The 27,173-nt window shown below is 49.5% G+C and overlaps 1 protein-coding gene across 7 annotated transcripts in view; it reads right to left on the reverse strand.

Annotated features, from left to right (window-relative positions):
* The window catches only part of UNC13B (unc-13 homolog B), a 3,555,093-nt gene that overhangs the window by 543,563 nt on the left and 2,984,357 nt on the right, over nucleotides 1-27,173 (reverse strand). The window lies entirely within an intron of this gene.

The raw sequence follows: 27,173 nt of genomic DNA on the forward strand, positions 1-27,173 counted from the left end.
GGCAGGAGCCTAGGGCACACTCGGTCAAAGTACATCAGCAATCCAGCAAAAAGTGGGGGCATACCATGCAAGAAAGAGGGCACTTTCTCACATGTCTGCTTTATTTGCAGGTCTTTTTTTCATGAGGTTTACTGCTTAAAAACAGAGTTCCAGTGCTTCTTGCCCTCCTGTGTTTTTATACATATATTATGGGTTTGCAAAAGCAGTTTGGTTATTATTACATTGTTTAGCCTCCTGAATGGGGGCTGCATTGGTATGAGAAAAAATATATATGTTTGTGTGTGTGTGTGTGTGTGTGTATATATATATATATGTTTTTATATGTTTTTCATACATCATTTTTATTATTTCCGGAGTCCCCGCACATGGGCGGGAATATTCAGTGATTATGACTGTTGATGAGGATCCCCTGGAAGAAAAGTAATAGGTTTTTGATGTGTTTAAATTTGCTCTAGAGGCTTATTCTTATTCTTCATTTTTGCAAACAGGCTTGCTCTTTCATATGAAAGAGCTATGTAGTGAGGTATTAAGTGGATTGTGGGAGAGATGATGGTGTGACCATGTATTAAATGCGATAAAATACCCTTTGGCATACATAAAAAAGATATTGCAAGGCACCTCATAAGTCCATAATTTTATAAAGGAATTTGTTCTTCTGCCTCGTCTTCTATATGGTTATGGAACCCTGTCAATGACTAACAATATACTTATAATGTATAGCAGGGGGCACTTTATCCCTTATATCAACATGGAAAATACCTCTTCCCATCAATGTAAAGTTTAGTTTGCAGTTTCCTAAATATTTGCAGTTCCCTGGGTAAGCTTCCTTATTTAGTCCAGCCATCTCTGACATACTCCATAATGTTGGACAGCATGACATTGCCACTCCATGCATTCCAAAACTCCTCCTCATCAATACATTTATTTCAGACTCAGCATATAACTGCCACTAAGCATACATCATCCTCCTCTTCATCTTCCACACATGACACTTGTTCTCAGAAGACAAGAAAGACAATCAGGCTTCTGATTCTTATTCCCAGGCATATTCTTCACCTCAGAATGGTGCTCCATTAACTTGGAACAGAGACAGACTATTCTGGCAGTGGCTTTCCTTAAACCAACAATAGTAGCATTGAATATGGGAAGCAAGGGTTTATGGTCAGTACACATAAGAAACCTATTACTCCACACGTATGATTTAAATTTCCGAGAGCCCAAATGCAGGCCAGCATTTTTCCCTTTTTGACCAAATATAAGAGTTTGTGGGTTTTCAGCGTGTGAGATGCAAAAGTAATGGAATATTCATTGCTATCCCTGTCCTAACGCCCACATTGCTGGCAGCTAGAGTAATGCAGAACTTATTTCTCAGTATTTAAGAACAAAACAATGCTGCTTACAGCAAAAGCCCTTTGATCAATTAGAAAGCTCCAGCCAGCTCATGCCCCCGTCACACAAATCTAGATATGTTTCTTCAATAACTCATGCAAAGGTTCTGCAATAGTAGCAAAGTTTGGGATGAACTTTACACAGAACTCACCACATACCCATGAAAGCCAACAACTGGTCACGATTAACTGGCATTACAATATTTTCAATAGTCTCCACGGACCTCAGGTGAGGTTTAATCCCCTCATCTGAAATCACATGTCCCGGGTACTCCACTTTTTGGATCCTGAAAACAGTCTTAAACGCCCTAAACTGGGCTACCTTTTTGCCTGTCTTAGACAACAGGAGCCCATCTACCCAAACTACCATGTTTAGGCTCTCTAGATAATGGCACATCCATAATTCATTGTTCCTCTTACAGGCCACAGCGACAGGAGACCACCAAAGAGGTTTTTATGACTCTTATCTTAAATATGTGCTCAAAGGCCTTTAGCTTTCATAAATCATCACAAAAAGTCATTATGATCATCCAAAAAATAAAAATTGCCACTTCTCATGCCACAGCACCTTCTGAATACATATCTAGTTTAGTACAATACTCGGACAGTCCTGGTGGTGTCACCCAAAGATTTCAAGACCATCTGATTACATATACAACATGATGATCCACCAGCCCTTGAAAATCAATGGTTGTCTCAAAAATCCTTTCTAGGAAATTTTTGTATGAATGTATCCTCCAGGATTGATGTCTGAGGGTATGAGAACATGACCGAGTCCTGCCTCGTCTATGATGCATGTGTAAATGATAGTAATCTTAGATCCTAAGTTGGTTAAAAGAGGCACAAGCACAACCCCCACACAAAATCTTCAAAATAATCCATCATATGCCTGAGGGGATTTGGGGAAATAGGTAGCTTCTACCACACGATATGGGAATGCCCCCGAATTGCACACTACTGGGTTCAAGTGCTGCGCACCATGTCTCAATCTGAGGAACTCTCCATACTGTCTGACCCCAAGCGATGCCTTTCAAACATATGGGAACCCAACGACCTCACGCGATATGGGCAGAACTGGATGACACTAGGTATGATGGTAGCGAAAAGAAATATAGCGCAGAGGTGGGGCGGGGGGACGTCGCCCTCAATATCGGCCTGGAGGCAAGATATGGACGCTGCGATGATTGCAGAACGGGCAGTGTTTCGAAATAGAGGCTGTCCCAAGAAATGGAATAGGGTCTGGGGGCGTGGAATAAATACAGGGGAAACATTTGCGACCCACCTTCTGATACGGACAGCTCTAGCTCTGATACGGACTAAAACTTTCAAACTTCGATTTTGGTCAACAACCCATGCTTTGATTTGTAAAAAAGAATGCTCTTGTGTTAAAGATGTACTCTCGCAGGTTTCTGTTGCCAAACTACGGTGCCTAACTTATTTTGTGTTTATATGTGACATTGTATCGCATTGTTTCAAAATGCCAATAAAAATAATTAAAAAAAAAATAATCCATCATAGGAGCAGCCTGTTGATGTTTTTCATACACAGCACCAAAATATTCAGATTACTTGCCAAACCATAATTTTTTCTTCTAAGACATCATATACTTTGTTTTTTCTTAAGGATGCCTTTTAAACCCTACTGAAACACCCAACGTCACAATTCAAGCATTTTTCTTATTTGCAAAAGGAGAACACTGCTCGAAAGACGCCACAAGGACCTTTGAACCACTACTGAAACAGTCCTTGTCTTAATATAAGCAATGACCCAATGCAAAATCTCTTCCATTTCAAGGCATATGCGATACATGTGGAAGGCCACTTAGCCTCTTCAAGCATGCCCAAGAAGACTTGCGGCCAAACTAATTGCCCGCACTGCACTTGCTCAGACGCCATGCTGTCAAATATAAGACGAGAGATCGGGATGTCCAATCTAGCCACTGAACTTCGTTAGCAGGTCTGGTCTGTGGATGGACCGGAGAAAGAAGCCCATAAACCACCACTGTGGTGGCAACTCCTGAGGTATGAGGATCATCTTGATTCTTGATTTGGACAATTCGATGAAGATAGTTGGGATCAGGTGAATCGGCGGAAAAGCAAAAAGAAATTTGCCAGACCAGTAGACCCATACGGCATTTCTTAGTATGCTAAGTTAGAAGTAACTCGATAAGAAGCTTCTGTATTTTCTGTTGTCCGTAGTGACGAAGAAGTCGATGACCGGAGCTCCCCCCCTTAGGAAGTTCATTTGGACAATTTCGTTGTTTAAGACACACTCGTGGGTCTCTTGCAGGAGTCTGTTGAGAGTGCCTGCCTCCGCATTTTGTACACCTGGACTGTGCCCAGCTTGAGGATGTATGTCGAATCCCTCTGTGCCCTGTTGCCTTGGATTTGGAGGTGATATATGTGGTATCCACATTCCAGTAGTGAGATGAACATGTTACTTTCCTTCGGTAATGCTTTTTCTGGTGGATACAATATCTGCCTGTGGATTCGTCACCCTTTCAATACCCCCTGCGACAGCATTCTGCTGAAAATCTTTTCCTAGCTCTCCCACGTTGACGAGGACGTCATAATAGCACAGCTCCGCTCGCGACTCTATATGACGTCATCGGAGCCATAAAATAACTCATCAGCGTGCTGATGGCAGTTCCACCCATTTTTTTCCATGCCCTCGAGGCAAACAGGCGGACCGACAACATTTTTCACACGTATCCACAGGATACAAAATATATATACGAATGCAAGTACACATAGCATATTCAATAATAGCATGGAAAAAGGCCAACAAAGCATTTTCCAGTATCAACCCATAGGCATAAAAAAGACATATTAAAAACATTCATGTCAAACAATTATAGCATTTTTGGTACAAACAGGTGGACAACAGGGAGACGGGTGGGACAGTGTGGAATCCACAGGCAGATATTGTATGCACCAGAAAACGGTTACCGAAGGTAAGTAACTTGTTCTTCTGATGGATACATCTGCCTGTGGATTCCTCACCTTTTGAATAGAATCCCAAAGCCGTACCTCTCCCGGAGTGGGTGTCCACCTGACTAGGCCAAAAAATCTTGCATAACAGAACATGAAAAATGGCCATCCCTCGTAACCTCCAAATCCAAGCAGTAATGCTTCGCAAAGGTAGGGAGGGAGGCCCAATTGCTGCCTTACAAATATCAACAACAGGAACACCTCTAGCCAAAGCAGAAGAAGACGACTTAGCTCTGGTAGAATGAGCTCAGATACCTTCAGGCGGGTCCTTCTTGGCTAGAGTGTAGCAGATCTTGATGCACAAGATGATCCACCTGGAAAGAGTTTGCTTGTGTACAGCTCTTCCTCTCATCCGACCAATGTAGCCCATGAAGAGCTGATCATCCAGTCTTAATTGACCGCCCTCTTTGGGTCCAAGGTATGAAGTCTCTCCTCCTCCTTGGAAGGGTCAGGGGCGGATAGAAGGAAGGTAAAGGTAATGGATTGTCCAACCACCTTAGGAAGGAAAGCAGCCCTGGTCCTAAGAACCAACTTATCTGCATGAATGGTCAAGAATAGAGGCTTATAAGTGAGCCTGAAGCTCACTTACCCTCCTGGCCGAGGAAATAGCGATCAAGAAGACCGTTTTAAAAGTGAGAAGCCTCAAAGGACAACTATGAAGAGGCTCAAATGGAGAATCCATTAGAAAAGTAAGAACAAGATTTAAATCCCACTGAGGCATAATGAAAGGAGTGGGAGGAAACCTATTGGTAAGGCCCTTAATGAACTTCATAACTACAGGAGATTTGAACGAAGACAGCTGGTCCGGCAAACAAATAAAAGCTTACAAAGCTGACAAATAACCTTTAACTGTAGCCACAGCACAACCTTGCAGGGCCAAGGAAATAGAGCAACTCAGCACATCAGACAAACAAGCCTTGAAAGGATAAATGGTCCTCTCTCCAAACCACTTTACAAATTTGGACCACCTGGAGGAATACGCAGATTTAGTGGAGTGCCTCCTGGATGATAAAATTACATCCACCACATCCGGAGGGAGAGAGAAGAACTCAGGTTTCCCCGTTCAATCTCCAGGCATGAAGGTGCAGACTCTGGTGGTGGTGGTGTAGAATATGCCCCTGCAATTTCGAGAGGAGGTCTGCCCTGACAGGGAGACAGAGCGGTGGGTGCTATGAGAGGTGAAGATGATCTGTGTACCACACCCTTCTTGGCCAATGCGGAGCGATCAATATGACTTCGGCCCGGTCTTGCCTAATCTTCCTCAGAACCCGAGGTATCAAGGGTATGGGAGGAAACGCGTAAAGGAGTTGCAAGCCCTAATCCAATTGAAATGAGCCTCCCCGCACTCCCTGCATTGGATATTGGAGACTGCAGAGCAACGGACAGTGCACGATCTCATGAGTGCCAAACAGGTCCAACCGAGGAGACCCCCCAAATCTCAAAGATGTGATGAACCACCTCCAGATGAAGCCGCCACTCGTGATCGGCCAAGTAATGCCGACTGAGACAGTCCGCACAAACATTCAGCACAACGGCTAGATGATTTGAAAACACACAAATCTGATGACCCTTTTGTTGATGTACCACATCGCGGTAGTGTTGTTCGTCAGGACCTGAACTGACTAACTGCGAAGGGAAGGAAAGCCTTTAGTGCCAAAAGAATTGCCCGCAATTCCGCAAATTGATGTGAAGCAACCTTTACTCTGGAGACCAAAGACCGTTGACATCCAGATCCCCCAGATGAGCACCCCACCCTAGAGTGGTGGCATCCGTGATCACTGTGGCCACCAGCGGAGGAGGCTGAAAGGGCCTTCCTTGAGACAGGTTACTCTGCACACTCCACCAGGTCAGCTCTGGTGCAGCGTCTCTGGAGATTCTGACCTTCTCCCCGAGATATCCGTTGTGTTGATACCACTGGAGTGCCCTCATGTGCCAGTATTGCATGACTGACCAACAGTATGCAAGAAGCGAACAGACCGAGCAGGCGTAGGACCTTTAGGACTGGAACAACCATTCACGCTGGTAAGAAGTCCTATTATGCCTCAAGAATTGAAGCTGCCTCTAACTCTTGTAAAGAGATTTTTAGAATAGTTAAGGATTTCACTTCCCCCCCCCTGGGGTACCCCCAGGAACACCCACTCCGAGCCTTGGATCACTGAGCTAGCCAATTTTTTTGCGAACAAAATCCAGCTCATTCAAGCCTCTTTTGCTGCAGCTGCTGCTCCGGCATTCAGCAATTTGTCTGTGTCCCCTTTCCCTCCTAACCAGCTGAGTCCCTCTCTTTGGGTTTTTCTACCTATTACCTCCCAAGCCTCTCTTAATCTATTGTCCAATCTAAAATCCGGCTCTCCCTTAGATCCCTGCCCTGCAAAACTGATTGCACAAGTGGTACATGTGCTCAACCCTCTAATCAACCCTGTACTTAACCTTTCCTTGAGCACTGGAACGGTCCCTTTGCGGTGGAAACAAGCCCTGATATTACCTCTTTTAAAAAAAAACAATCTCGACCCTAAAGTACACGCAAATTACAGACCTATCTCGCTTTTGCCTGCCCTAGCGAAAGTAGTAGAGAAGCATGTGCATCTCACTCTTGCCAATTTTCTTGAATCCAACAATATCCTTCATCCATCACAGTCCGGGTTTCGAACCAATATGAGCACCGAGACTGCGCTGCTCGAAGTCACTGAGGTCTTAAGAGAAACTCTGGACGCTGGGGAAAGAGCCATGTTGGTGATCCTAGACCTATCGGCGGCTTTTGACACCGTCCCCAATGACCGTCTCCTTTTTAGACTCTGGGAGATCGGTCTAAGGGGGTCGGTGTTCAGTTGGTTTAAATCTTTCTTTGCCGACCGCCAACAAACGGTCTGGGCTCCCCCTTTCTCTGCCAAGATGCCGCCTTTGGAAGTGGGAGTGCCTCAGGGCTCTATATTAAGCCCCGCGCTTTTTAACATCTATATGTCCCCACTGGCGGCTCTGGCAGAGGCCCTCGGGGCTCAGATCGTGTCGTACGCTGGTGATACTCAGCTCCTTTTTACGTGCGGCAAAGGCTCCGACTTCAATGGTAAGAACATCAGAGATTGCCTTGAGGCAGTTTTCGGCTGGTTTCAGCTGAACTGCCTCAAGTGCAACTCTGCTAAGTCGGAAATACTTTTTTTTGGCGGCCCCCCTGATCCCAGTTGGAAGGCCTGGTGGCCTCCCGCCATGTTTCCTCCAGCGAGTGACTCGACTGTCTTATTGATAATGGCCTCTCTTTCAAATCCCAGATATCGAGCCTGGTGGGCAAATGCTTTGTCATATTAAAGATGATTCGGAAATTTCTGCCCCTTCTCTCAGTTGACCACAGCAGAGTTACGGTACAGGCACTGATCGGTGCTCGCCTCGACTACGCGAACGTACTTTACTTGGGTCTCCCTGATTTCCTCCTATCTCGCCTCCAAGTTGTTCAAAACTCGGCAGCACGTGCCATTTTTGGTCTGACTAGGAGGGCCAGTGCCAGCGCTCTTCTCCCTACCCTTCACTGGTTTCCGATAAAAAAACGGATCATCTTTAAAACAATGACGTTGGCTTTCAAGGCACTGCACGGCCTGGGAGCCTCCTATCTTCAGAGACGGGTGAACTTTTACTTGCCTTCCAGACCACTCAGATCGGCCTCCCTAGCCTTGGCCGTGGTTCCTGCCACGAGGCGGGCTAGATGTGGCGGTCTCTCTTTTAAACTCCTCGCCCCTCAGTCATGGAATTCCCTTCCCGTGTCCCTCAGAACCACGGGCAATCTGCTCGCTTTTAGGAAGTGCTTAAAGACCCTGCTGTTCACTCAATAAAGTTACTCGGCTTTCCCACACCGCTGTCTAGTGAAGGATCTTAAGCGCCGGGACACTCTTCGGAGTAGCCGAGCGCTATAGAAAACCCCCACATAACATAACATAACATAACAACCGCTCCATCGTGAAACAAAGGAATCATCTCCTGAATGTGGGGAATTCCCTGTGGAGGCGGAAATGCCCGACATACAGTAGTGTCCAGTATTGCCCCTATGAACAGGCTGCGCTGAGAAGGCACCAGGTGAGATTTGGGTACATTTATCAAGAAACCCAAGTTGAACAACAGATGTGTTGTTGCTTGCAAATGGTGCAACACCATCTCTGAAGACTTGGCTTTCAACAGCCAATCTTCCAGATATGGGACCTTCTGAGATGTGTTGCTACCAGCGCCATCACCTTTGTGAAGACTCAAGGTGCGGAAGTCAGACCAAATGGGAGGACCGAAGCTGTTAGTGTTACGACCCTACCTTAAACCGGAGATACTTCCGATGCAATTTCAGGATAGGAAGATGAAAATATGCATCCCGCAAATCGATAGACACCATCCAGTCTTCCCGTTGCAGCGCAAGAAGAACCCGAGCCAAGGTCAACATTTTGAACTTTTCCTGCCTGAGGTAAAGATTCAAAATCCTGAGGTCCAGGATTGGCCTCAAATGACCGTCCTTTTTGGGTATCGGAAATATCGGAAGTAGCATCCGTGACCCCTTTCCTTCTCCGGAACAACCTCTATCGCACCTTTCTGCAGCAAGAAAAGAATCTCCTGCTGCAAAAGCAGCAAATGGTGTTCTGAACACCATTCCTGGCGAGGAGGGTAAGGAGGAAGAAACTCTAGAAAAGGGAGGGCGTACCCTTTCTCTACAAGAATCAAAACCCAACGTTCTGAAGTAACCGATTTCCAATCTTGCAGAACATGGGACACCCGGACTCCTACAGGACCAACATGCACTAAGATGGGGGATCTAGAGCTGCTTTCCTGTGGCACCAGTGGTGGGGGGAGGAGAAGAGGAGGAGGAGGACTGCTGCCGAGCGGCTCCTCGCAGACGGCTTCTATATTCACCCCTGTACAACTTGTACAAAGGGTTCTGCTGCTGATTCTGCTGAGGCTGCTGGCGGCCACGAAAATCCTGGATACCGCTTATAGCCATACCCTCTAGACTGAGTCTGAAGACCCAGAGATCTTGCGGTCGCCCTACTATCTTCAAACCGCTGCAAAGCAGTCAGCCTTTGTACCAAACAGCCTTGAACCATCAAAATCCAGCAGAGTTGCTTGAACATCTGGTGAACATCCAGAAGATCTGAGCCAAGCTTGTCTCCTTGTCGCAACAGAAGAACCTATTAGTCGGGCCACCGAGACAGCAGTGTCCAACCCCGACTGATAACCTGACGGGCAGCCGCCTGAGAGTCTGACAGAGCCTCAATAAAATTAACCCAATCATCCTCAGGAAGTTTGGAGGTCAACTGTTTCACAGAGTCCATAAGGGCATGGATATACCTTCCAAGTAAGCAGGAGCGTTAGTAGATTTTAATGCCATACTTGCAGAGGAAAACACTTTTTTATCTGCCTGCTCCATTTTCTTAGAATCCCTATCTCCCGGGGTGGTAGGGAAAGAACCAGACAACTGTTTGGAGCAAGAAGCTTGAACCAACAAGCTTTCAGGAGATGACTGAGCAGACAGAAAAGCCGGATCGCCAGGAGCTGGCTTGTACCTCCTTGCAATAGATCTGGAAACAGCCGGAGCAGTCAAAGGCTTTTTCCGCACTTCTAAAATAGGCTCTGTCAAAGCCTTATTGAAGGGCAGAAGAGGCCCACTTACTGAAGATGTATTGAGTACCTCAGTAAAAATATTAGATTTAATTTCTGCAGAAGGCAACTGTGGGTCTGGCAACTCAGCGGCTTTCCTAATCACTACATGATGAGAAGCAACATCCTGAGAGATGACAGCCTTTGGTGAGGAGAGTTCCCATTCTGTGGAAGTATCCAAACCACTGGCCTCTTGTAGGCCCTCAAATTCGTCAACGGAGTCTAGAATCTCCCACTCCTCCTCTTCAAGTAGTCTCTGCGCATCCCTCCTGGAACGCTGCTTCGAGATCGGCGGCGGTGCAAGGCGCGGCGGTGGTGACGACGGCACAGGCGTCGAAGGAGGAACTTCAGGATCAAGCATTCGAATCCAAGGCTGCACCAAATCGACACCAGATGGAGTCCGAGGATTCGGAGTGGAAGATCTCGGCGCCGGAAACTGCCAAGCAGGAGCCATTGGGCTGAAGAGACGAAAGGCGCCTGGGTGTATTGATGGGGAACACCCAAATTAAAGGCCAACGGACCCACAGGCCCGAAGGCGTACCGGTAGGGTGGGAGGCCCCGGCAAACATGCCAAACATCGCAGTTAAAAAATGTGTGGGATCCACTCCTAGGCCCGTAAAAAAAGGATAGGGATCTGTACCTTCCGGAACAGGGTCTACCCGAGGCCGAACTGGAGGCTGAGGCTGCGAAGCCAGTGGAGATGGCGCCCGCACAGGCGAATCCACATGAACAGAAGAAGACTCCCGGGAATCATAAACCCTCTGGGCGTCGCAGAACCTTTAGGTGTCGAAGAGCCCCTCGACGCCAGTGACCTCGGAGCCGGCGAGTGGATCGGAGTCACCTGCGGAGAAGGTGAAGGCGACGGAGACACAAAGTCCTTTCTCCGGCGCCGCTGAACTGGTGAAGCAGACCTTGAAGCCTTGCCCTTCGAAGAGTGACATCAAGAACTGTCTCTCTTCTTCGGCTTCTTGTGCTTCTTAGATCTTGAAGTGTATGAGGTCGACGACTTCGAGTGTTCACAACCCCTCTTCTTCTTCACTTTAGCAATAAAGAGTTTCGCCTCACGCTCTTTTAAAGCCTTGGGATTCATTTCTGCAGCACAAACACCCTTCAACGTCGTGGTTGGAAGACAGACACCAAAGGCAATCATTGTGGGGATCAGTCACCGACATATGACCGCCACACTCCCTGCAGGGCTTGAATCCAGGCTGCTTTGAAGTAGCCATATCTCAAAAATACACAAAGAAACAAAGAAATCACTAAGAAAATAGAGAGTCCAGAAAAAACTGTTACGCGTCGACGGCGCTGTAAAAAGGGAACTAATGTCAGCACACCGACGAGGTCTTCTTATGGCTCCAATGACGTCATACGGAGTCGCGAGCGGAGCCGTGCTATTATGACGTCCTTGTCGACGTGGGAGAGCTAGGAAAAGAATTTCTGCAGTATGCTGGTGCAGCGGGTAAAAAGTGAGGAATCCATAGGCAGATGTATCCATCAGAAATCTGTGACTATCATTTGAGGAGTAATCCTCGGATGAAATGGCGTACTTCGATGTAGGTTGGTAGGAGAGCACCACCATTTGAGGGAAAGCTTAGAATGAGGGGACAGCTTTATCCTGTCTTCTCAATTGCTTGCGAGTTGGGCCCACTGGTCCACTAGACATTCCAACAGAGGGCGCCTGCGAGAAAGATGTTGGCAGCTATTGAGTCGAGGGTTAAGGACACAGATATCACCGTTGGATGAGAGGATTTCTAGAGAACCCGACACTTCCTAAGGATCTATAACAGTCTCTCCTTCAAAAAAGACACTCTTGTCTGTATAGTATCAATGGAGGCACCCAGATAGTGTATAGTCAGGACCGGGAGGGTTGACTTGTTGTGGTTGACCTGAAGGCCCAACCTTTGGAGGAGACTGGAAGTCCAGTGAAAATGAAGCTGAGCTTCTTGAGGGATGGACACTTTGATAAGCCAATTGTAGGAGAGTAGGGTCTGCAATCCTATGATCACCCAGATTTTTGCTTTTTGCTGCACTGGTTTACGACTTTCCCTGGCTGTGGGCCTGCTAATCAGACCCACAGCCTAGCTGTTCTCTCTATCCAAATTGTACTCAGGTACTGAATTGGCACTGGGCCCTCTCCAAGTCCCTGTACCCAGGGCTGAGGTGCACCCAGAAGTCTCCCAGGGGCTGAAGCATGTATTGTGCCACCCCTGGACTGACTATCTAAACTGACACAACTGGCTGCACGACAGCTGGGGCAAGGTGGTGTACTCACCCTTTGCTTTAGATATAGTATACCTATATCTAACCCTAAAATGGACACACAGATCTCCTATCAGTCACTCCTATGGCAGGCCTTAACAATCCTGAAGGCAGAGTGCTTGGAATCGTGTGAGATGGTGCTCTGGCATGAGCTGAGCCTGTCTGCGGCTTTCGGGATCTATCCCTTAGCCGTTTCCATGATATCGCATACCATATACTCTTAAGTGCATTATAATCCTCGCGGTTATATGCCAACTCTGGTATCGCTTTATCAAAACATGTCGAGTAAGGTGTCATACGAATTGGAATACTAACCCCTCGCCAATTCTGGCGACGGGGTTAGCATTCCACCCTTCTAGAGGGACACGGCATGTATGTAACCCCTAACCCCGGTTAAAGTCAAACAGAGCCTCAACTCCACAAAATGGATGCTGCCACCGAGACACAAGTCTGCCCTCCTGCTGCTGGGAGTCCTCCCAGAGCAGGAGATAAGGACAAAGGGTTTCCTGCCAGGGGCGGTGCCAGCACCGTCCCAGACAGGATTTTGATAATCCTAGGTAGGCAGGGCTTCAGAGGAAGGTGACTGCAAGTGGCACCCCGGTGCTCACTCTGCATAGGCCGGCTTGAACCAGTTCCAGGGACACTCCAGACCCTGAGCTGGGGAAAAGCCCGCCAAGGAAGTGGGTGTAACCACCCCCCTCCTGGTCCCACCCATAGGGCAGGACTTAGTCGCGTGCCAGCCCCCTTTTCCCAGATAAAGGTAGGAGCAGGCCCCCTTCCAAATTAGATCATCTTTGGAATCAAGACACGACTTTCTACGAAAGGACTTCAAGATTTCCTTCTTCAAGATTCTCCCTTGTGACTAAGGAGTAGTCACCCTGCATCCGCAGGCACCATCGCAAGAACACTGCGGTCTGCTGTAAGTCCTTCCTCCGGAATCCGACTGCCCAGCTCGACAAGACCCGGCTTCCCTGGCACCTCCGACCTCTACTCACCTCTACAGCCAAGCTGAGAACCGTGAGTGCGACGAGACCTCAAGGGACCGACTATTGCCAAGACTGCACGACTTCTGCACAGCAAGCCCGCCGAGTAATTTCCTGGTGAGTGCTTTGGGGTCCGAGAAGCCCCGACCCTGAGCAGCTCCAGCACCGAAGATCAGCCCCCCAGCATCTCCACGATCGGCGTGGGGCCCTTCTGCTTTTTGCTGCTCACCGCGTTGTTTGGCTACTAGCCCGCTGGCTTGTGGCCTTCTGAACGACGCCCGACGACATCACTGCTGCTGGTCTGGTTGCTCCAGACTGGCCCATGCTCCCTTCCAGAAGAGGAGCACCCCGGACCCTCCTGGTCCACTCAAGACGCCATTTTGAGTCCACCGCGTGGGCTTGAATTAGCCAAGGCTTTGTTGCCCAATCCTGGGTTCTTCGACGCCGACAGCTTCATCCATCGTGGGACAGCTCGCTTCTCCATCCTGGTCGCCGACAACGCCTCCTGGTCCGTGAGATCTGCAGAGCCAGCGTCGCCCACTCACCTAGTCGAGGTGACTACCATCCGGTGCCCTCCTGGTGCCCACTGACTACTGGCTAGTAGTCACGAACTTGGTCCCCTCTGCTTTCAGGTGTCATCCATCTTCCAGATCCAGGCTTGGATCCACTCGAACTATCTTCACTGGTCGCCTGCCAGCATCTTTCTTCCAGGCTCCTGGTCCGGCAACGAGGATTCCCGACGTCTTTTGAGACCTATGCAGCTGCAGCCCCTGGGCTAGGTAACTTCGGCATTTCGGTGCCCCAGCATAGCCTCACTATCCAAGGGTCAGGATCCACTGTCGTTTTCTCCCTACCAGGTCGGGTTCGCCCGTGAACACTAACTTTAGCGTTACTAGCTTCCATAGACTTTGTCCCGCATCCCGCGTGAGAGTGCACACTCTGCACCCGAGTCCCCTAGGCCTCCTAGAAGTAATCTAACGATTCCATAGTCAAGTCCTAGCGGTTCCAAAGCCTATTAGTACTGTACTTACCTGCTAGTAATTTCGCATTCCACTTTTAGAGTATATGGTTTTTCGTGCCCCTCGGGCATTTGTGTATACCGTGCTAACTTAAGTATTTTCGTAAGAGTTTCGTTGTGTGCTTAGCACCCTGTCCTCATAAAGAGTACAGGGTTGTTGTGATTCTAATAAATACATTGTTTTTTTTTATAACACTTGTGTGGTGTCCTTTCACTGGGTGTTCAAGGGGTAATGTGATGGTAAAACAGCTGGCTTAACACGCCCTCTAGAGTCTTAGCCTTAGACTGCTCGTATCCATGCTACTAGGATAGCTGGTCTATAAGGTTGACTTACAACCAATCATCAATAAGGGTTGTTTGGACTGATATATAGTGATCACTAGAATAGTGAACACTGCACATCAGGCCAACTTCTCACACCAATCATCTAATTATGGGTAGACAAATGTTTTGTCTCTCCGAAGGGCAGCAGCTATTGCCATGCACTTGGAGAATGTCCTGATAGATGTCTTCAGGCCAAATCGAAGTACGTGATACTGATAATGGTCTCGTCGAATTTTAGGAACGACCTCAATTATATATTTTGCAGCTGGCTTCTGGTTAAAAGATTGTGAGATGGTGCCCTCTACTGGAGATAGTAACAGAACAGCGGGAACAAAAAGCTAATGGCTTAGTGCCCATTGTCTGTCGTCCCTTGCTTGATACTAACTGGATAAATTAAATCTCTGATGATATAACTGGCTCTGGGAAGCTTAAGGGAACGCTTTTGTTTCTTGAGCCGTTCCAGGCCGAGCACCATATGGTTCTTCATATATATTCTATATGCAGCATCTAGTTGCAGAAGAGGGGAACATTCTGAATCTGAAATATATTATTGTCTGGTGAGCCCTAAGACGGAGCCAAGAATGTTTTCGGAAACTATGCCTGTAATGGGTAAAAGGAGGAATCAGTTGCTGCATTGATGACCTTTTTAAACACTACGTAGCCTGTACTGACAACTTGTAGGAAAACTTCCCATTGTACCCTGGGAAAATCATTCGCCAACTTCTCAATAAATTCCCAGAGCGCTGTCTCATAACAGCCTCATGTACTGGTATCTTTCATGGTGGTTGTGACCATGGTTGATGGTCAATACGATCTGTGAGACCGAAGATTCAGAGCAGAGGACAAGAGAATTCCGCTTCCGAGAAATCGATATAGCAGAGACCGGATGTAACACAATTCCTATGTTAGCTTAAGAGCATCGGTACTAAAGAACGTAACGGTCACAACGCTGACTATGATATAGTAGTGCAGCATCTCTTTCTAGAACCGCCTGGAAGGAGAAGAACCTCAAACATTACTGAAGCCTAAGACAATAGAACGGATATCTGTAATGCCGGCCACCTAAGAAAAGCGAGATGGTAGAGAGTCTGACAGAGTTGGCATAAATCTCCCTGTATGGAGGAAGAGTATTGTGATTGATGCCTAGATCATTTGCGTGATCTAGCTTGATCAAGGCACATGACTTCGGAGGTGAAAACACCGGTAAGATTTGATGGCACAAACAATGGCGCTTATTTTATTTATTTATTTATTATTTATTTATTTTTGGGAGTAAAAAAGCAGTTCCAGGTAGTATTAGCACCGGAATGGTTCCGAGAACAGACAGTAGAAGTAGAGGAGGCGGAGGAAAAGGGCTTTTAATGACAGTGACATCAGCTCTCGTCGGCACTTAGATAGCGACATGCTCCTTCACGCTGACCTGTACCAATGCCTCAACGTTGATATGTCTCAAAGTCGGTATACTCCTCTTCGTTGACCTCCTGTTTCGCCTTGACGCTAGCCCATTCCTCAACGTCAACTCAACTTTGACGTTCAAAGCTCATGACTCTCGAAGCTCATGACTCTCGAAGCTCATGACATCAAAGCCTATGACGTCAAAGCTCATGACGTCAAAGCCTATGACGTCAAAGCCTATGACGTCAAAGCCTATGACGTCAAAGCCTATGACGTCAAAGCCTATGACGTCAAAGCCTATGACGTCAAAGCCTATGACGTCAAAGCCTATGACGTCAAAGCCTATGACGTCAAAGCCTATGACATCAAAGCCTATGACGTCAAAGCCTATGACGTCAAAGCCTATGACGTCAAAGCCCAAAGCCTATGACGTCAAGGCCTATGACGTCAAGGCCTATGACGTCAAAGCCTATGACGTCAAAGCCTATGACGTCAAAGCCTATGACGTCAAAGCCTATGACGTCAAAGCCTATGACGTCAAAGCCTATGACGTCGAGGGTCATGAGGTCGAGGGTCATGAGGTCCATGGCGAACAAGTGTCATGACGTCAAAGCCCATGACGTTGAGGTTCACGGCGTTGAGGGTCACGGCGTCGAGGGTCACGGCGTCGAGGGTCACGGCGTCGAGGGTCACGGCGTCGAGGGTCACGGCGTCGAGGGTCACGGCGTCGAGGGTCACGGCGTCGAGGGTCACGGCGTCGAGGGTCACGACGTCGAGGGTCATGACGTCGATGACCAGAAAATATGTTGTTTTTGGGCTCAAAGCCTCAGATTGGACCTTCCATGTTCTTTAGATGTAAATGGTAGAACCGTGGTAAAGGACTGACCCTCCCCTTACTCTTCAAAGGTAAATGACAGAGCCCTGGTAGAGGACTGACCCTCTCCTCACTCTGAAGTCCTACCTTCAGATGATATTCTTTTCTTCAAAGTATGTGTTGAAAATCTTCAGAGAGATGCTGCCTAGAAGGCAGAGTCTTGCTCCCCCAGCCAGATCATTTGGACGATTAAAAAAAAGTATTTTATTTGACTAAAACCACAATTTGCACTACTGTCCCTTTGGCAAAAAGAATGAATGCCTTCACTGCAAGACAGATCGCCCAAAGTTCCAGAAGGTTGATGTGGAGCCCGGACTCCGCGGGAGACCAGCAGACTCTGATCTCGGCCTCTCCCATGTGGCCGCCTCACACCAGAAGTGATGCATCTGTCTCCACTGTGAACTCTGGTCGGGGAAGGGAGAGGGATCCTCCGTTGACCCAATCCTGATTCTTTAGCCACCACTGCCATTGGTGTGCAGTGCCCTCCGATTTCTGTACGCAATCGGAAAGATTACCCTGATGCTGTGCCTACTGGTACTTCCGGTCCGACTGCAGAGACCCATAACCCACCTGGCATAGACCACCAGCAGGATGCAAGAGGCCATGAGGCCCAGTAGCCTCAGGGTCATTCTGACCGACACCCAGGATAGAGGCTAAAAGATCGGATTCATAGCCCGAATATCCCGGACTCGCTGCTTGGGAGGATAAGCCCAAAACTGGCTGTGTCCAGAACCGGTCCGATGAAAAGGAGTTCCTGAGAGGAAATCCGGTGTGGCTTCGGCACGTTGATGGTGAACCCCAGCGAATGCAGGATATCGGCTGTAGTCAGGAGACGACAGGCTGGGGCAAGCCCGCCTTCAACAGCCAGTCATTGAGATAGGGGGAAGACTGGTACCCCTGATCTGCGCAGGTGAGCTGCCACCACCACCATCACTTTCGTGAACACCTGAGGGGCGCTGGTAAGGACAAATGGGAGCATAATAAACTGAAAGTGCTCGTAGCCTAGTGTGAACCGCAGGTAACACCGATGGGCCGGCAGGACGGGGACGTGAAAATAAGTGTCCTACAAGTCCAACGCTACAATCCAGTCTCCAGGATCGAGGGCAGACAGGACCGGAGCCAGTGTCAACATTATGTACTTCTCCTTCTGGAGGAAGCGGTTGATGTTCCAGAGATCCAAGATGGGAAGCAGGCCCTTGTCCTTCTTGGGCACCAGAAAGTAGTGGGAATAACAACTACGACCTACTTCTGGGGCAGGAACACGCTTGATGGCTCCCTCCGTAACTTCCTGTTGGAGAAGGGCCAAGTGATCCTCTGACATGCAATGGAATTGAGGTGGCATGGATTGAGGGGTAGTCTTGCAGGGGGGGGGGGGGGGAGTAGCCCCTTCGGACTATCTGCAAAACCCACCTGTCCGACGTGATGTTGAGCCAGTGGGGGAGCTGATGGCGAATCCTCCTGCCCACTGGCGAATGGTGGCCCTGAAAGGTAGGACTAGGAGGGCTTGGAGGCTGCTGCAGAGGGGATGCTGGTGGACTGGCCCACCCGCTGGACCCCAGACCCACGACGGTGGTGGGTCGTACGTCCCGAGCTGCGCAGAGGCTGGACAGCTTGTTTAGGCCTGTGGCACTGGACGGAACGTGGCAGGGCACCACTTCCGTAACCACGAGAGGGGCAAAAAGCAGACTGTGCTGGGCGAGAGGTGGAAGCATTGCCCAAGGACCTGGCCGTAGCCCTGGAATCCTTGAAGCACACAAGCGTGGTCTGCCTTGTCGCCAAACAGGCGACGGCCATCAAAGGGCATGTCTAAAAGTGTAAATTGGACAACACTCGAGAAGCCATTGGATCTCAGCCAAGCATAGCATCTCAAGGCTACAGACATTGGAATAATCCTGCCTAGCGAGTTGGCGGTGCCAGCCCACAGTGAATTTTGAACTTTGCTACATCTCTCCCTTTGGCAACAGCACGGGAGAGTGCGGCCCGGGCATCCTCTGGCACTGCAGCAGCATCTGCTCAACCGTATCCCTCACAGAGTGGGTATATTGGCCCAGGAGACATGCGGTGTTCACCGACCGCAGTCCTAAGCTGGCAGAAGAAAACATCTTCTTTCCAAGGTGTTCCCGCTTCTTGGAATCCCTATCTGGGGGAGCAGTAGCGAACGAGCGATTGGAAGAAGAGGCTTGGACCACCAAGCTTTCAGAGGTAGGAAGTTGGGAGAGGAAAATGGGGTTTCCCGGAGCCGGGCTGTGGCGTCGGGCAATCATCCTATCCACAGGAGACCCCGTGCTGGGCTTGGACCAAGAGCCCAGAAGGATGTCCATGAGGGCCTCACTGAATGGCAGCAGGGACTCGAAGAAGCCGCTGTCGGATGAAGAACCTCAGTCAGGAGGTTAGTCCTGACTGCCACCATAGGATGCTCAAGGCCCAAGGCCTCAGCCACCCTACGCAACACCACAGCGTAGAAGGCTCTCTTCTCCATAGCCACAGTAGGGGGAGAAAGTATGCCAAGGTCTGGGGAGGTACCCAGACCACTGGCATCACCCAACTCCTCTCTCCAATCCAGATCTTCAATTAGGTCTACAAGAGGGTCAATAGACCCCTCCCAGTCCCCCTCTTACTCTCCTTGCTGCCACTCAGGGCGATAGGGAACACCAGGATAGAAAATTGGCACAATAGTGTTGGTTTGGCACCAGTACCGGTGTTGGTCGATGCCACTCCAGCCTCGTAACTAAGTTGAGGTGGAGGCCGGGGTCGACGCCGGCTGGGGACCCAAGCAGGGGCAGTGTCGTCAATGGATTTGGCACCGGAGGAGGTGTTGTGAGGTCGACCGGCACCGATCCCGATCCAGGCCTGGACCAGAAGACGCGCAAGTGGAGTCGGGCTGACCAAAGATGGAGCGGAGAGCTTCGTAAAATGTAAGAAGTCGGGCAGGGGTCGCTCCAGCTCCCGGAAAGGGGGTTAAACTCAGAGACGATCCAGCAGGAACGACGACTGTCCGCATCCCTCGTCTCGTCGGCCGATGGATGGGGAGAAGGCAAAGAGGAGTGGTGGTGATGGCTCGGTGATTGCTCAGCGACCGGTCGCGCGACCTCCCTCTCGACCGGGACCGCGAGCGGCATAGAGCCGACTGCTGAGCCTCCAGAAGCTTTTGGGACAGATCCTTCAAAGACTTTGGGCGAATGGCCTGACAGTCGGAAAACGACTTAGGGTAGAGCTCCAGACACCAGAGACACACTAGATGTGGGTCCATCACTGACATCAGCTTGTGGCAGGAGCCACAAGGGTTGAAGCCGGTCTGCCGATGTGACATCCCTGTGCACCAGGAATCAAACAACTCGAAAAGAAGTCGACAAAAAGTAAAAAAAAACTGTCAGAAAGTGACTGGGGTACCGCCGCTCTCTACGGATCTGCTCTGGCTGGCTCGGAAAAAGAAAGAACTGACGTCAGCACTCATGGACGGCGTCTCAGTAGATACCGCAACGTCATTCCAGCGATCACGACACTAACAACGAATGTGGAGTTTACTGCCGCCACCTACCGACGCGCAGGGCTAATGCTGATGAAAAATTCTCCGGATCCAGTCTGACGCTTTGGGGAAATACTTATGTAAGGAATCTATAACTAATAGTCTCTTTTAGATTACACTATATTTTTGGGATTTATTGTATTTGCTGGACTATAATTTTCTTCGGACTTCATTTACTATGGGATCATCTCCTTGATCATTTTGCATAGGAGCCTGATAGTGCTCCAACATTCTTCTATAGCAATCCACATCTTGATTTTTTCTGCTTTATTGATGGTGTATAGTGGTGCGATCTTCTGTCTAAATTGTGAACTTGTCACAGTTATTATATGGATGTTGGAACCTTGCCTGTTCTTCATGTGCCTTTTTCCGACAGAACTGAAGCAAGATGAACTGAAGACACAAAGGCTACCTTCATTAGATTAGTAAATCATATGGGAATCTAAATTGTATTGGATGTATGTGTAAATTGGTTATAGAAGTATAAGTAAAATGTAGAAGTAAAGCGGCTCGCTAAGTATGTTTTCTTGTTTCCTTACAACTGTTATTTTGGTTCCCTTTAAATATTTAACACCCACTTTGATGGGAAAATTCTGCTGGTTTGCGCTGTTGCTACCATAAGTTAAGCAAAGGTTTTCTCAAATAATTTTTTTTCTACCTAATAAGGCACTGATTTACTGTGTGGGATCATATACCTTGTTCCTTTCAGTTAATAATCCAGCATTTTCACAACGCTATTGTACACCGAATATTTTCACTGCTAAACATATATTCTAAAATGTGTATTAGGTGTAGGCAACAAAAAGAATAAAGCCATAAGAGTGACCATTAATCATACAATTTGGCCCTTCATCCACTAATTATAAATTAAAGAACACACTGGACACATTTTACAGACCTGACTTTCATTAAAAGAGAGCCAAGAGCAGGCTGGAAGTGGACTAAAGCACAAGTTACTTACCTTCGGTAATGATATATCTGTAAAAAACATTAGTTAGTGTTAGATTCCTTACCTTAGAATATCCCCAGGCGTAAGACTGGATCCGGAAAGTTTTCGTCAGCAGTACCCCTGCGCGTCAGTAGACGTTGTCCTATGGCTCCGCGTCCGTCGTCGGCGTCGTGTTCGCCGGAATGACGTCGTTGGAGTACTTAGACGCCGCCCTCGTGCGCTGACTTTAGTTCTGTACATAGCTTACCGCGCCAGGATCGCAGAGCCATGCAAGAAACCGACACTGGTGCCATGAAACTAGGGCCCTGACAGGGAAAGTCCTTAACCCTAGATATCGGTTGGCAGAATGGGTAGGATGGATGGGGCAGTAAGGAATCTAATGCTAACTAATACATTGTTACCGAAGGTAAGTAACTTGTGCATCTGAAAGAAACACGTTAGTGTTACATTCCTTACCCTAGAATAGATACCCCAGCAAAACCAACCCCGGTGGTGTGTCTGCGAACCAAAATCACACCAGAAAGTCCTGGAGAACTGAACGACCAAAGAATCAGTCTCTCCGGACTTGGCTGTCCAGGCAGTGATGCTTGGCAAACGTGTGCAGCGAGGCCCACGTAGCTGCCTGACAAATGTCCTGCAAGGGGACCCCCGTACCAAGGTAGTAGTAGCCGCCGCGGCCCAAGTGGAATGGGCGCGCAGCCCCGCAGGAGGTTCCTTTTTAGCCAAGGAATAACAGATCTTGATGCACAAAACAACCCACCGAGAGATGGTCCACTTGTGCACCGCACGTCCCTTCTTAGCGCCGACGTAGCCGACAAAGAGTTGGTCGTCCACCCGGAACTTTCGTGTGCGGTTCAGGTAAAAAGAGAGCGCACGTTTTGGGTCCAGACAGTGGAGCCTCTCTTCCTCCTTCGAGTAATGCGGAGGCGGAAAGAAGGTGGGCAAGGTAATGGTCTGGCCGATGTGAAAGGCAGTAACCTCCTTGGGTAGAAAAGAAGGGCGGGTCCTCAGAACAACTTTGTCCGGATGGAGGCTTAGAAGAAAGAGCCTGGAGCTCACTCACTCTCCTGGCAGAGGTGATGGCAAGCAGGAAAGCAGTCTTTAGAGTCAGTAGACGAAAAGGGCAGTTATGGAGCAGCTCAAAGGGAGCACACATCAGATAGGTTAACACCAGATTCAAGTCCCACTGAGGCATTAGAAAGGGAACAGGAGGAAACGTGAGTAATGCCTTTCAAGAATCTATTAACAACAGGGAACTTGAAAGGAGAGGGCTGATCAGGAAGCCTCAAGAAGGCTGAAACGGCCGAAAGATATCACTTGATAGTGCTCAGAGCAAAACCCTGCTGGGCCAGGGAAAGAAGAAAGAGGAGAACCTCTGAAAGAGGGGCAGCGAGGGGATCCAAAGCCTTTGCTGTGCACCATGCCACAAATTTATTCCACCTGCAGGCGTATACCATTTTCGTGGGGGGACGCCTTGCTGCCAGAATGACATCACAGACTTCAGGAGGAAAATCAAATGGCATCAACTGTCGACGCTCAATCTCCAAGCATGGAGGAGGAGGCTGGAATGGTTCGGGTGGAGGACCGTCCCCTGTTGCTGCGACAGAAGGTCCTCCTGAAGAGGCAGTCGGATCGGGGGAATCGAATGACATACTTAGTAGCTCGGGATACCAGTATCTTCATGCCCAGTCCGGAGCCACAAGGATGACTTGGGCCCGGGCGCGTCTGATCTTCTTGAGCACTCTGGACAGAAGTGGTATAGGCGGAAAGGTGTAAAACAGACTCCACTCACGACGAAAAGCATCTGCGAGTGAGTGCCGCCTTGGAAATTGCAACGCACAGAACTGATGACATGGCGCGTTCTCTTCGTGGCGAATATATCTAACCAAGGCTCTCCCCACTGCTGAAAGACACCTTGCGCAACGTCAGAGTTCAGACGCCACTCGTGATCCATCATGCACCAACAGCTGAGTTCGTCTGTCCTGGCACTCAGGGAACCTGCCAGGTGTTGAACTACCAGGGTCACACCCTGACTTTCCAGCCACTGCCAGAGGCGCAGAGCCTCCTGGCATAGGGTCCACGACCCCACCCCATCCTGTTTGTTGCAGTACCACATGGCGGTGGTGTTGTCCGTAAACACCTGCACTACACTCCCCCGGACAGAGGGGAGGAATGCCTTCAGTGCAAGCCGGATTGCCCGCAGCTTCAGAAGGTTGATATGGAGCCAGGACTCCGCCGGAGACCAGAGGCCTCTGATCTCCGCCTCTCCCATGTGCTCCGGTTGGGAGAGGGATCTGCCACTGACCAAATCGCGGTCCGTGAGCCACCACTGCAACTGTCTCGCAGTGCCCTCTGAGATCAGGATGTGGTCGGATAGGTTGCCCTGATGCTGTGCCCACCGAAACTTCAAGTCCCACTGCAGAGCTCGCATCCGCCACCTGGTGTGATGTACCAGCAGGACGCAAGAGGCCATCAGTCCCAGAAGCCGTAGGGTCATCCTGACCGAAACTCAGGATAAAGGCTGAAAGATCGGAATCAGAGCCTGAATATCCCGAATCCACTGCTCGGGATGATAAACTCTGAAACTGAGCCGAGTCCATAAACGCACCAATGAAGAGGAGCTTCTGAGAGGGACTCAGGTGTGACTTCGGCACGTTGATGGAGAACCCCAGCAAATTCAGGAGGTCGGCTGTAGTCTGGAGGTGGGAGACTACTCTCTGGGGTGAGCCGCCTTCAACAACCAGTCGTCGAGATTGGGGAATACTGGAAACCCCTGATCTGCGCAGATGAGCTGCGACCACCGCCATCACTTTTGTGAACACCCGAGGGGCACTGGTGGGGCCGAAGGGGAGCACGGTAAACTGAAAGTGCTCGTGGCCTACCGTGAACTGCAGGTAACGCCGGTGGCCCGAGAGGACCGGAATATGGAAATAAGCGTCCTGCGAGTCCAATGCTACCCTCCAGTCTCCAGGGCAGCCAGAACATGAGCTAAAGTCAGCATCTTGAACTTCTCCGTCCGGAGGAAGACGTTAATGCTCCTGAGGTCCAAGATCGGGCGCAGGCCCCTTGTGCCCTTCTTGGGAACCAGAAAGCCAGAAAGTTGTGGGAGTAAGAACCACGCCCTACTTCTGGCCCAGGAACGCGCTCGATGGCCCCCTTGGCCAAGAGGGCCGTAACTTCCTCCTGCAGAAGTTGCAAGTGATCCCCCGACTTGCGGTGGTAGTGCGGTGGCATGGCTGGAGGGGTCGTCTCGAAGGGTAAAGAGTAGCCCCTTCGGACAATTTGCAGCACCCACCTGTCCGAAGTGATGGTGCACCAGTGGAGCAGGTGTGGCGAACTCTGCCTCCCACTGGCGTGGAATGGGCCTGAAAGCTCGGATTAGGAAGGCTTTGAGGCAGATGCTGCGGATGTGGACTGACCATCTCTCTGGCCCCCCGCTCCGCCACGGCAGAATGCGCGACCGCATTGAGGTTGATTCTGCGGCCTGTGGCTGGACAAACGTGCGGGGTGCCCCTTCCATGACCAACAAAGGAGCGAAAAGCAGAAGTTTGCTGGTGCTGGGCCGACAGGCCCAAGGACTTGGCCGTAGCCCTGGAGCTATATCTATATAAAAATTTCCCTCACTGACCAACAATTTTTACTTTGAAAGTATACCAGTAACAAAATATGATTATTTCAACATTTAAAATTTTCTTAGCAAAACATTTAATTTCCTCTGTTTTTATATATATTTCATTATATCATTTTTTACGAAATCAAAAAATAACTTCATTAGACAAAAATCTTAATGCATCTAATCATAGGTACATTTCTTTTATAACCATGATTATTGCCAACAAATATACCACATACAAAAATAAATAAAAAGCGTCCCCCTGATTCAATACCACATGCACCTACCCATTCCAATCATACTAACCCATTCATACTCATACATTTATATCAAAGCATCCAATATCTGTCAATGGTAAGGTAAGAGTTTGACAGAGAGAAGAAAAAATTATTAACTCTCTTCTGCCAAAATTCGGGTCTCAAAACCAGACTTCTATAAGACTCGGCACTGGGTCGACGCGCGTTTCGGTGGAATGAAGGCTGATGGAACCACCTTCCTCAGGACCACTTCAGATACAACACAGTCATTTCTCAGGTGACCTAAAATAAGAGTTTGCTCTATAGGACTCTATTTTATCACGAGGCAGCCAAGGTAGAACTCTTAAAATGTTCTAAATGGAAATTTAAACAGCAACCATAATTAATTTTCTTCTGGATGGTACATTCACCTTGCTTCTTCCAAGTTGCACAGGGGCCAGGAAAAAAAACATTGCTCATAAAGTAAATGTATGCCCTTTTAATTCATTTCTCCTTTATATCCTGTACGCAGGCTTAAACTGCAATTCCCAAAATTATAATGATGATAATGTAACAAGCGTGTCGGTCATATACGAGCCCCCGTCCCGCACAAGATGAATTAAACCCTGGAGTCCTTAAAGCGCTCCAGTGCGCTATCTGCCTTGTCGCCAAAGAGGCATGTCCATGAGAGTGCTCTGGACATCCCACGAAAAGTTGGTGGACCTTAGCCAGGCATGACGACGAATCGCCACCATCGTTGCAATCGCTCTGCCCAGCAAGTCCGTGGTGTCTAGTCCACATCGAATGGACTACCGACCTGCATCCCGCCCCTCAGCAAGAGCTTGGACGAGGCAAGCCATGTCTTGGCCTCCTCTGGACACTGGGGCAGCACGTCCGCCACCGTATCCCACAGAGAGTGGGTGTAACAGCCCAAAAGGCATGCGGTATTAATGGACCGCAACCCTAGACTGAGGAAAACAGTTTCTTGCCAAACTGTTATAGCCTTTTGGATTCCCTGTCCGGGGGTGTGGTAGGCAATGTGGTTTGGGACGTGGAGGCCTGGATAACCAGGCTCTCAGGGGTGGGATGGGTGGACAGAAAGCAGGGGGCGCCCGGAGCTAGGTGGTGGCGCTGGGCCACGTTCCGATCCACAGGAGGAACTGTGGTGGACTCGGACCAAGTGCCCATCAGAACGTCAGTGAGGGCCTCATTAAACTGCCGCAGAGGATCCTAAGAGCTTACTGGCGGTTGAAGCACCTTGGTGAGGAGGTTAGTCCTCACGGCCGCGGGCCATGGCCGCCCTATGCAGCACCACAGTATAAGTCGCTACCTCCTCCGTAGCAACGGAAGGAGGAAAGATAAAACCAGTGTCAGGCGAAGTGTCTAGACCACTGGCCTCCCCTAGCTCATCTGCCCAGTCCTGACTTAACTGACACTGCTGTGCCAGAGGGTCCTCAGACCCTTCCCAGTCCTCCCCTTCATCCGTGTCCTGATAAACAGGCAAAAATGACGGAGTCGGGCATAGGCGAAAAGCTCACCAGTCGGAGACGGCGCTGAGCGGCACCGCTCCGACGCCAAGCGGCGCCGCTCCGACGCCGAGTCCGGGCAGGGGCTGAAGCCGGGGACGGCACCGAAGATGGCACCGAGGGGGTCGGCACCAGCGGAGGAGTCGTAAGGTCAACTGGCGTCGACCGGGATCCAGTCCTGGATCCCACAGGGTCCTGCAGCGCCAGGACCGAAGTCGCCGGCGGCGCTGAGGCCGAAGCTGCCGGCAACACAGGTCTAGGACCCCCTGTCGGACCCGCGGGGCCCAAAGGCGCACCAGTGGGTCTCGACGGCAGGAAGTGACTCCTCCTGGCCACGAGGAAGTCTCAGATCTACTCCGGAGTCGCATCGAGACCAGGGACCGGAGGGTGTGGATGCAACTGCACGGGCCCCGCCAGAGCTGCATGGGTGGTGCCACCCAAACCCTTGGCCGAATCGCGTGACCGGCGAGGGG

The sequence above is a fragment of the Lissotriton helveticus genome, chromosome 2_1, assembly GCF_964261635.1.
Source record: "Lissotriton helveticus chromosome 2_1, aLisHel1.1, whole genome shotgun sequence".
Classification (NCBI taxonomy): domain Eukaryota; kingdom Metazoa; phylum Chordata; class Amphibia; order Caudata; family Salamandridae; genus Lissotriton; species Lissotriton helveticus.